This window comes from Cheilinus undulatus, linkage group 3 (assembly GCF_018320785.1).
Source record: "Cheilinus undulatus linkage group 3, ASM1832078v1, whole genome shotgun sequence".
Taxonomy (NCBI): domain Eukaryota; kingdom Metazoa; phylum Chordata; class Actinopteri; order Labriformes; family Labridae; genus Cheilinus; species Cheilinus undulatus.
This window is the reverse complement of record NC_054867.1, coordinates 23,609,324-23,621,570: the sequence shown is the minus strand read 5'-3', so window position 1 is coordinate 23,621,570 and position 12,247 is coordinate 23,609,324. Positions and strand designations below refer to the sequence as shown.

General features: G+C 38.7%; 1 protein-coding gene across 3 annotated transcripts in view; it reads right to left on the bottom strand.

The window, feature by feature from the left end:
• Positions 1-11,686, bottom strand: part of LOC121506801 (histone deacetylase 7-like) — a 59,330-nt gene extending 47,644 nt beyond the window's left edge. Inside the window, exon 1 of one of the 3 annotated variants that reach the window (XM_041782693.1) lies at positions 11,291-11,686. The gene's annotated coding sequence lies outside the window, so the exon portion shown is untranslated. Of the gene's footprint in view, positions 1-1,637; positions 1,955-11,290 lie in introns of those variants that run through there. The other 2 variants (XM_041782690.1, XM_041782692.1) reach the window with 2 other exon arrangements.
• Positions 11,687-12,247: the final 561 nt, after the last annotated feature.

Sequence of the window (12,247 nt, the reverse complement as noted above, 5' to 3'; positions counted from 1 at the left end):
ACCACAGTGCAGACAAATTAGGAAGTACCTAGGGCAAATGCACCAGCCACTTCTGAATACAATCAAGACATTTTTTAACAGCCATGTTTTCTGAAGGCTCAAAAAAGACATTAAAACAATAACCACACCTTAACCTGCAGTATGTTAAATCACACAGCTGTTAAGGCTTTAAATCAGCCTTCACAGCTGATGGCAAAGACAATCCCAGCTTCATACCTTTGCAGCTTGCAAAAACACAATCACTGCCAGTAACCTTAACACATAACAACTGTGTCATTACAATTATATAAGTTACAGGCATTACCTTACAACTTGTTAGACAGGAGTGTGACTCACAGCCGATGTGAGTGTCGAAGGAAAAGGGGATTTATGCTGACATCAAAATGTCAAAGAATGTAGACAAACCTCACAGACAGAGTGACAGACTGAATTTCCTTATCTCCAGTGTACGTGAAAATATTTGGCCTTTTCTTTAGAATGATTCTTCAGAAGTTTCACATGAAACTTGAGCCTCATCCTGTTAATCCAGTGTTAATTACTTCAAACAACAAAGCCAAGCTTAGAAGATGTCACACATTGTGAAACTCTGGGAAATTTATAGTCAGCATTTTTTAAGATGGTACTGATTGGGCTGCATGAAGGTCTTATCATTACAAGGATAAGCTTTTGTAAACACACACTTACACACATTATTAATGCATGCTGCAGACAGGTAGATTCCCATTCAATGCACTGATAGTTATCTGAGATGATGAGTGGAAAATACAAAGCAGTGACAGAGAGATTTAAAAGGTAAAAGAAAGGGGAGGCTGAAGGGTTAAGGTGGTGTCATGGCCCACCTGAAACTAATGTAACTGTATCTGCTATAGCATGGGGGCTATGACCTCATCGGGAACCTGGACACATGAGAACATTATTCCACGCATGGCTGCGTGTGTGTGCATGCATGTGTGTGTGTTTTTGTTTTCTGGAGGGGCTTTGGGTGGAATCTACCATTTTTTTTTTACTACTTTTGTCATAATGCAGCACACAAACACAGCTGCCCACCCCATGGTCCATCAAACAACCAAACACTTGTTGCCTGGTAGAAAATGACTCAAACTTTTCTATGACGTTATGGGCAGAAATACATCCACAAGGAAAATCTACTTCAGCACTCACATTGAAGCTTTATTCCCATAATTATTTACTATATTTATCACCTTGAAACAGCCATGTTACTTGTCAGATTAGGGTAATTATCGCGGCTTTTGGTTTCCCAATGTCAGTAAGAAGACAGGTGATGAGATATTTACTTATTCAGACACATGTGACTCCAGGTCATGACCTCGACGTGCACACTGATTTTGGAAACAGACATTTAGTTACAGGTCTAAAAAACAGAAAATCTTCGCCAGGTGAGACTTCGCGCCTGCTCAATTTGGACGCTAGCCAGATAGATAATTAAGCAGTGTGTAAAGTAGGATATGCAATTGATAGTTCATGTTTACCATAAAAACAAGGGGAAACACTATTTCACTTAACACATTTGACACGAGTATACTCAAAAGGCAGTCAAACTTGAACTAAATAGCCTACTTTCATTTTAAACTGTTGGCTAGTTTCTCCAAAAATTACCAAAAAATGGCAATGCTTACCTGTCGAAGTTCAAAAGCGAAGCATTTTCTACCCGCCTGTATCCAGGTTTATGCTAGCGCCAAGTTTCAGGGAGAAAAGAAGACTGATAAAAACCTAGTCCGGCTGTCTGCACTGTTCATCTTGCATCGTTTAAAGTCGAAACTTGTGATATTATTGTCGGTTCAAACACTGGTCCTCTGAAATAAAACCAAAAACGTTGCTCTCAACCGTAAGCACGCGCACATGGGATACAGAGGCAAGTTTAACCCAGCACGTCAAAAAATGTCCCGGTAATTATGTAAGAAGAAGGCTGTCCACCGTCACCGAAAGCAGCTCTCCGCTTATCTGTATCCTCCTCACAGAGTCTGACTGACTGTCGGTAGTGAAAGCCCTGATAAAACCTGATGTGAGTCTCTATCATCAGTGTGAACCTCTGGTGTGAGGGCTCCATCTACTGAACTCCACTGGGAACGATCACTCGTGTGTTCAGGCCTTTGTGTGACAATAGGCCTGTCATCCCAACATAGGGCCCTGTATTGTTGCAAATGTAGGCTATAACGGGGGCATTTAGGTAATGTTATATTTGTTGGTATGCTTGATCATTCACTTAATTTATTTAGATTTGAGCTAAGAGAGTAAGCCTGCCTACTGAGTCCACACTCAGAGCTGACCCTGCAGACTGGAGCAGGGACTTTACTGACATACTAATACATTTTTTTGGTCCACCTTTTCAAAATGTGACCACTGTGCAAACTAGTAAGGCTGTAAGATGACAGGGAAAGTACAATTTAAAGGAAGCAACAGACTTTGCAACACTGTATGTATGGAAAATTTCTGCAGTGAAATCTCTACTTAAATAAAAAAAGTGGCCATTCCTATGCTAAATATAGTCATGTCATGTGCATAAGTTTTAAGCATGTAAGGCCCTGAGGATTCATCACAGGGGGGGTGTAGCAGAATCAAGCTTGCTTGACACATGTCAGCACATGTGTTGCTTGGCAGCCAAGGTGCTTGACAGCATTTTTTTATCTGGGCCTTTTCACCCCTGGCAAAACACCTGGAGTCTGCTGGTGGTTTTCAGGGCATTGGGACATCCACGGCATTACAAATGGTTCACGGCAACCCTACTACCTGCCCAGACTGTGGCCTAGACTGTGCCTGCACCCACCTCTTGCTCCACCCTAAAGGTGTGGACTTTGTTATTTTATCTCAAGATTATTCTCCAATTCCCCTATTTCAAAGAGAGAAATCTTAATTTTCATAATTGCGACAGGAGGTGTCTTGTCATGGTGGCTGCCATAGGTTGCAAGTTCAACTGCCCAAACTCAACTCAACAATCACACTTGGCTTTCCAGCGAAAGACCAGCTCTGCTCAGCACCACCTCTGCAGCCTCCTACTCAGTGCTACTTCTTGTTTTGAATGGAGGACTCTGTTCAATATAAAAGGAACCTCATGAAGCATATTTACAAAAGAGAAAAAAACGTTTTCTTATCATTTACATTTCTCATAATGAGGGAGGAATGCACTAAAAAAATGCACCTCCTTATTCATGTTGGAAGCAGTCTCAGGATGCCTATGCGCTCTAGAGTGGCTTCCAGTGCACATGCACATCCTGGGACTGCTTCTAGTGCCTTTTTAAGTGCATTTCTCCCTCATTATGGAAAAATTTAGAGAAATGCACTTTAAAAGGCTCTTCCACATTCACACTGGATGCAGCCCCAGGATGCTCTAGCGTCACTTCCAAGCACACTTGCATCCTTGGATCACTTCCAGTGTGAATGCAGAAGAGCAATTAGCCCTCATAATAAGTAATTTATGAATGAATGAAAACAAAGTGTCTGTTTTCTATTGTGGAAATAAGCCTTATGGGTTGTTTTTTTTAAAACAGAATCTTAATTTCAAAATAAGAAGTGAAGAGCAGAGATGGGCGGATCAATAGTACACCGCTTGTCTGGACTCGCCACATCATATGTTTGTTTTGGTTGAGAACCCTCTGGTGGCAGTATTTTACATACTGTGTTTCTAAACATTATTTGCCCATATGATTCAATGACAAAATGTAAAGCATCAACCTAAAAAAACATGTAAACTAATCTCAAGCTTTAAGCTGCATTCAAATGAAGAATTACCCAGAACTTACAATAAACACATACAGGAATGCAATATGTTTGCAGATTCCAGTTTCCTAGAAAGAGTCACAATTACAGGTACAGGTTACTTCTTTCAGCATGGACAGCTACATCAGTTATTTTCATGCGACTATATACTCTAAACTTGTTGATGTTACTTTTCCCCAATCCAACTGAGTATTTAATAGGTTGAGAGAACGGTAATTATTATACCTTTACTGAGTTTTTAATCGTGCTATCAAAACACTAAGATTTTCTGTGTTTTTTGTTTTTTTTCTGCACTGTGTGACCTGTGCTGCTGTTTGTGAAATACAACATCTCGTGAATCTGCAGGCAAATTTCCACCTCTTGGTACACTGATAATCAGTTCTATCTGGGTTACACACGGTTGCACTAATGAAAATTAATTGAAACAAATGTAAAAAAGGGCAATAAAAATCCTCTAAATTCACAGTACCACGCTCACATGTCCTCTCCCAAACTGAACACTCACTGTCTCCCAGTTTTTGATACTCTGCCTGTGGCAAAATCTGACCCCTGCCCCTCAATTTATTTGACCTAGACTTATCCTGGTGAAGAGAGGGAGTCAATGGATTTGTTGTTGTTCTGTTAACTTGTGTAGCAAAGGGAAGATATGATCTGATTTAAAAAAAAAAGAAGGAATTTCTATCAATAACACCGAGTATCAACACCAGTTTTGCCTTATCCCCTGTATTCTTGGCAGAACAAAACAGTCCACACCCCTGTCACGGGTTGACTGTGGCCAGAATAATTTGAGATGAGTATAAGCAAATTCAATTTTTATCAGTTTTAAAGATCTTCCATTTTAAAAAACAAATGCACTATGATGAGTTTTTGCCGATCAGTGCTATGCTAAACTGGAGTGGTACAGTGTGTAATATTTAGCCTAGTAGAAAACTAGTAACCTTGCAAAGCAGAAGGATACGCCCGTTTCCGTGTTTCTTACTGGCAAATCAATCTTGCAAAGCTGTCATCTGAACCGTTTGGGCACGGTTAGAAAGTGACAGGACCAATCAGAGTCGAGGGGCTGTGCTTTCAGGCACGGCAGAGTCGTGACGTAAGCAAGCATCAACAAGAGGCCGGCGAAATTATGGCAGAAGCTATGTCGAAGACATTAGCGTGGATGCTGCTAAAGCACCAGTTTTATCCGTTTATCAGAATTTGACGATATTTCTTTGTTAAAAGAAGAAAAAAGAACAGCACCAAGTTGTCTTCTTTTCAAAAACTGTACAAAAGTCATGTACTGACATGTCTACAGTTGTCATGGTTCGCATTATGCAGTTATCTATGGAGTTTATTCGGTAGGTAGCGGCGCACCTCGGTTTAGGGCTATGACGTCCGATGTTTTGTTGCTCTGATTGTCCCGTAAAGATGTAACAGACAGAACATTCATCCAATCACCCTCCAAGTTTTTTACAAAGGCCCTTTCCGAATGCTGTCCATGAGTGGTTTACCCACACATCCATCTGGCGTGTCAGGTTAGAAAACTAGAGGAACAAACTTGGAAAAATGGCTTGGCTGATAATAAACTTTAATACAAACTTTTGATAATGATGATATCAGTAGTTGTATTTGTGTTGACCTGTTATCATCCTGTGCTAAAGAGCTCTGCCACTTATCCACACTTTTCCATGCAGTTTTACCCATCACTGAATAGCAGCACCACTGCTGGGTAGCATCTGGGTTTTTGGATCTATAGGCACTCCAGTCTATATATTTGATTGGGATAAACATGGATATAGAAATGGGGCTGCATCCAATCTTAAATTACAATGAGGGAATGGCCAGTATGCTGTGGAAAAATCATCATTAAAATACTGTCATAGATGCTCATTGCAAAAAAAAAAAAAAAAAGTGACAACCAAAACAGCGAAGAATAGAAAAGATGCCTACAGCATTCATGGATAGGACTCCAAGGTTGAGTTTTGTGGCCAGTAGGACTCACTCCTCTTCTAGTCACAGGAAGCCAGTAGGAATGAGAAGAATGCAGTCAGGCAATACGGTGATGGAGGGAGCAGCAGTTGCAGGGCAGATTGCCAAAAAGTGAAAGAAACTGAGAGAGTTGAGGAAAAGATAGGAATAGTTAAAGAGTGACTAGAGAATGGAAAAGGCTGGGGCAAGAATAATTCATTTGCACAACTGGGCAAAAGCCGGCACTGGGATTCCTAAAGCCACACACGTCTGCACCCATACAAATAATGTGTGTAACATGGTGCAAGTATGACTCTTACCTCTGATTCTTAGTGTAATTTACAGTAAATAATATGGCACTATTGGAGGCATCAATTCAATACTAGAGTACACTTGTGGAACAAGTGTGGGCTCAAAGTCTGCTAGAAAGATGTCTGTTTTGTCCCCGGGTTTTTTTTCCTACCTTACAGGCATAAAATATATAGACACGTGCATGCAAAACACCTAGACTGGCATGTAAACAAGACCTATAACCACATACTTTACATGAACTGTCTTTTTTTAATGTTCATCTATTCCACTGTCCTTTTTAGACTGTTAATTTTGTGACCTCTACGATGCTCATGACTAACAAATAAAACGTTCCTTACCTCTTTTCTCACATTAAGAAAACTCCCCAAAAGACCTTAGACAAGGCAAAGGGGAGTCATTGGAAAGAGATGATGATGTCATATTAACATGGAAATTTAATCTACTTTAGCAACAGGTAATGACATGGTTCCTAAGTGAGCGCTGTCTCTAAAGGCATTAATGTTTTATAAACTTGTTCTACTTCATTAAGGTTCAGTGTTCCTGCTCTCATTAAACTAGTTTTCAATCAGAAGTGGGAATCTTACATAACTGGAAAAAGCTCATATATAGCCACTGTTCACTACCTACCCAACATCTAACAGTAGACAGACAAAGTCAGAGACTAACTGGTGATAAAATGTTTACCTCAACAACTTTGTGGGTTTTTATGTTGTGTTCTTGCCTTGTTCCACTGTCCTCAACTGGCTGAAAATCAGTAAATGCATTTTTCCATGATTGATTTTTGTCCTATTTTACATTCAAAAGGCATCTTTTTTTCCAAACACCTTTACTATGTTTATTCAAGACATTTGCACATGTTCAGGTAGGCTCCACTTAGGTCTAGCTAACGACTTTGTGGTAACTTTGAACCGCGAAGGTGCACGAGCGGTTGGTAGCCTCTAAAAACCTTTTCCACTCGTAACAGCAAAAAAAAAGTCAACCCACAGACAGTAGATTGCACCCAGAAGTCGCTTAGTTTCTTAGGAAACTGACATTTATGGTGGAAAGTGTTTCTATACGACGCCTTTAAACTCCTGCACGTGCATGTGTTGAAAAGGTCAAACCGTAGAGTTAGGAACACTTCGTTTCCTTTGCGACATGCCTTAAAAAGAAGTATAATATATATAACTGTCCTAAGCTGTGAAATGTGGTTTCACTGAAAGCCGATGTAAACATGCTATTCGCTTTGAAAACGTTATTTTGTCTACCATATATGGAGAGAGAAAAATAGAAAAGGGACAGAATATTTCCATGCAATTTAAGTCATGGCATGCAAAACTGACAAGCCAGGAATGTGGAGATGTAAGAACAAAATAATTCATTTGTATCTATAGCTTAAGGACTTTTCTATCTCTGTTTAAATGCCTCTCCTATAATGGAATATGTCTGACACCTGTTCTCAATTTAGTTTAATTTCCACTTGTCTGTTTGATAATACAAAGACAAATCCTAACCCAAAAGAAAAGTCCTGAAAAAATGACTACATTTTTTTTTTTTTTTTTTAAATCCAAACACAAACAACAGCCTGATAAGGTGTGAGATCAGGAGGCATTCAATGAGAGCTGATGCGTTTTGGATTTCCTCTCTTTCATCCCTCTGTGCAGCAAAGTTACTGGCCTTTTAACAATTTAGGTATTTTGATTTGATATAAAAAAAGCAATTCTGCAGTAAAATACAGGGTGATTTATCCAGTGGTTGGTGTATAATAAATTGTTACACTCAGGTTGTTTGTGTCCAAAAAATGACACATATATAAATCACAATTTAAATAATATGCATTAATATTTTGTTCAAACTTCTTTATCATTTTCTTTTTCAAAATCAGACCTGATCTTAGATATGAAATATTTATCAATTTTGGGGAATAAAACCCTTTAAATGCCATTTCAAGTGCAAAAACCTGTATTCTTATAATGTGAAAATACAAAAATAAAATATTTTTCATAAACTTCAGGCAAATTGGATATCCTTGAAGGGGATTATCACAGCCTTGAAGAGGTTAATAATGAGCGAAAGCTTTGATTTTTAGGCATAATTTATTTTTATTTTATTCTAAAATTTTACCAATTGTTTGTTACAATAGTGCCCCTTTAGGAAACCAGGACAAAAGCATGACATTTTCAAAGACAGTCTGGCTGCAGCCCGTTCATTTCTGATGGCCACTCTCACATTTGTTCATCTGAGATGCCGTATATCTCAGAATGGAAATGCATGCCAAAATTTTCAAAATAAAATCTTATTAAAGAAGTAGCGTAATGGTTCTGATTCCTAAGTTAAAAGAAAAAAAAAAAAACAACAAAACCTGACCTGCAAAACCTGATTGCAAATGTAATAAAACAGCGTAAACAGTCTGCTTACAGGAAAAAAGCTTGTTCAAAGCTAAAGATAAGCTTACAAACCATTACGTAAGCTACATATTTATGTTATCTGTGTATCTACTGAAGTTTTAGTTTGCTAAAGCTCATGTTGCTAAAGCTCATATTGCTCACGCTAACTTAGCTATGGTTAACATAGCTACATAGCTAAAGCAGCTAAAGCTAAACTCACAACGTAGATATGTAAGCTACATGGGCACATTATCTATGTAACTATGTAAGCTTTAGCTTTGTTTGCTAAAGCTAACATTGCTCAGGCTAAATTAGCTATGGATAATGTAGCTACATAGCTAACATAGCTATGCTAAGCTCACAAAGCAGCTATGGAGGTTACCTTAATTTTGTTGTATATTCTTGTACTATAACAATAATGAAATCCTATCTTATGTAAACTACGGGGGTACATTTTCTACGTAGCTATATAAGCTTTAACTTTGATCACTAAAGCTCATATTGCTAAAGGTAACTTAGCTACATTGACTTATTTATTAAATGTTTGTTAGTCTGTAATGTTCGCTGTGTGTTTTTTCATGCCAGACTTTGTTTATGAATAAAATTGTATTAAAAAAAATTACCTTAATCTGAAAATACATTATAATGGCAAATTGTGGCATTTCTGCTCTGAGATACATGGTTTCTCAGATGAACTGTCTGTGAGAGTGGCCGTCAGAAATGTAAGGTGTTTAGTCAAACCCCTCTCTAAAACATACCCTAATGCCAAATATGGTAAAATGGCTAACATAAGGTGATAAACAGAAAACACGGCAAATGTGAAGCAGTGACTCCAGAATGACAGCCTAATAGCATACAATTCATGTTTTTTGTTTTTTTTTGTTTCCCTAGTGGTGGCTGGAGAGTCAAAAATGGTCTTTTTAATGTGTTTCAATGGGGCACCTTTAGCCACAAACACCCTGAGTGTATACAAAGAGTGTACAGAGCTTCTTATTAACCTGTTACAGGTTTTGATGTTGAATTTTCAAAATTCTTTTGAAAAAGCCTTATCCTCCAAAATTTAAGTTGCGAGCATTAACAGTAAAAATAAGCAAAAAAAAAAAAAAAAAGCAAAATGGCATATATGTCCTCTAAGGGTTTAGAGAAAAAAACAAAGGTCCTTTATTTTTAATATGTCTTATCTTTTAAAACTATAAAGAAGCCCATATATCAAAAAGGGTCTGGTCTTTGAAACTGAAACACATCCATTAGCACTCCTTCATGCCCTGACTTGGCTTGATTTAGAGACTCGTGACATGACTCATTCACAGAGATGTAGTCTAATTCACTGACCCTGGGAGAGGGAGAGTCCCTGTGGGCCACTTTCAGGGGACTGTGGCATTTTAACCTGAGTCTCGACCTTCACAAATCAAACAAACCCAGGGTTGAAAGATTCATTACAATGACAAAAACATATGCATGCTGCAAAGTTCTTCTTATTATAAAGAGGATTTAAATACCAGGGTGGTTTAATGCAGAATGTCAACCTTAAAACAGCCAATTTGCTAAAAGAATACTAGAAATCATTTACAGTGTAGAAGCATTTTTTTTTCTGACACATTTGTTGTTTTGTTTATCACTTCATTTTAAAGCATTGGTAAAATGGAGAATTTGTCAGATTTAAAGTAGAAGTAGATTCCCATACAAAAAAATATTTAAAGTATATATTTATTAATCGGATGATAAACTGAGGCACAGATAAGTTAACCTGCAGAAACACTGGAATCACTGAATTTACAAAAGTGCATTTAAATTTGGAATGCATGGTTAACATAATTTTGTTTATTAGAGATTGCTCTTCAGTTCTGCTGGCTACATCTATCTCAGAATTAAATTAAATTACCAAGAAATTTATTTGTATTTATCACCACCATGGAAAGGACACTAAGGAGTTGAAGTCTGAAATATATCACACTGTTCCATGTAGAAAGTCTCTAAAGGGTAAGAGCATAGGAGGTTAAACAGAGTCAGGGGGTTTGGGGTGAGAAAGAAAAGTCTGGGGTCGTGATTTCATCTTATGAAGCGAGATTTATGTACAGTCCACGAGGAGCAGGAGGTGAAAGCTAAATTTGTCACACAGCAGACTCTGCAAAAGCAAGCGGTGCTAATGTTTACTTGGGAGAGTTAATGTGATGCACAGGGCTTGTCCAGATTTTTTTGAGCTGTATTTTAGGATCTACAGCTCAATGAATGAAGATCTGACAGCAGAAGCACTTCAAAGTTTTCAGTCCTTGCTTTCAGTATCATTGCTAAACTACAGTAACTCAACAGTGCAGATGACAATGCGACAACAGCTCAATCATCTCTTTTTAGCTTCATCTTTTTAGCAAAACTTCACTCATCAGTGTTTCCCAGGGCTTCGGTGCTTCAGCTTTGCTGTGAGGAACTGTTGTTGTGTGTCTCCTCAGTCGTTGCACTCTAATACTTTTCATGGACACACTGGCTCTCCAGGGTGGGTGGGTCTGTTTCCAATTTTCTCCCCTTCCCCGTTCTGAGAAACAGTACGTCCAAAACCAAACAAATAAAGCAAAAAGGAGAGCTGTCTTTTTCTATTTCTCATCACATTTTACCCAGCAATTTCATACATCTTAATTAGACTTGAATCATCACCAATAATAGCTGCTACACAAGCAAACCCAAGCTTCTCACAGCTCAATCCAACCAACGCTGACCATCTGCCGGTAGTAACGGTAAAGATGAACCAAAGCAACAGCTGGAGCAAAAGCACTTTGTTTGAGTACACATATGGTAAATGACAAAAACCCTCTTTTTACTCTACATAAGACAGCAACACAGATATAACGCCCTTAATATAAAGGATTTGAGGGCATTTTTACAATGCAGTTACACATTTTTTCACTGTTAGATATGTGCCAGTATAAAATATCTCCTACCAGTTTTGGGTACTGATATCCACTGAGGGGTTCCTCTGTCCTCCCACAGTGGTCCAGTCAATCACAGAGGCAGCAGACAGACAGATGGGCCGGCTGGCTTGAGAAGATAGATCCTGCTTTGACAGGGGAGTGGTGCTGCAGCACCAGAGCACGGCTGTGCACTGACAGAGGGAGTCACAGTCAACTGTTTGACACAACGGGTTCACTCTGACTTTTCTATCTTCAACTTCCCCTCATGTGAGCGCTCTCTCTCTCTCTCTCTCTCTCTCTCTCTCTTAATCACTCCCCCTTAATCTTTTTTTCTTTTTTAGAGAAGACAGTTGCTCCGCTCTATCAGTTCCCTTTAACTTTTTGCCACAGCACCAGAAGCTTTGTGGATGCAGGGCGGAGGAGGGCAGGGGGTTGTTGAAGTTGCGTGTATCTGTATGTATTGGTGAGACAGAAAAAGAGAGAGGAACAGATTGTGAAGTCGCTTAGGTCTGACAGACAATGGCAGGAAGTGCTGCTTTAGGATGCACAAAGTACAGAGGACCAAAATTAGACTGCTGCATCAAGCTTTGCAGGAATTAAAGATATATTCCAGAGGTGTTTCACTATGCTTGAACAACTAAGACCACTACTCTTAGGTGAACAAAAAATTATCAGTCTTTGTCATTATTTGTCTTAATTTCGATCCCTTTGGGAGCCTAAAATTTGCAGCCAGAAATGATCTCTTAAGCAGTTTAATAAAGACGTACCAAGTTTATTCTTAACTTCATTTGATAACAATGTACTGTATGTTGTAGTTGCCCATTATCTTCCCTGTATTTCAAAGATCCTGTCCCTTTAAACTACATGACCCAGTCAAGCTTCTGTTTCTGAGTCAACACATAGACTGAGCATTCATGGAGATTACAAACACAAAGTGACATATTTCACCCATGCAATTACATTTCTGCCTGAGTGACATTAACAAGG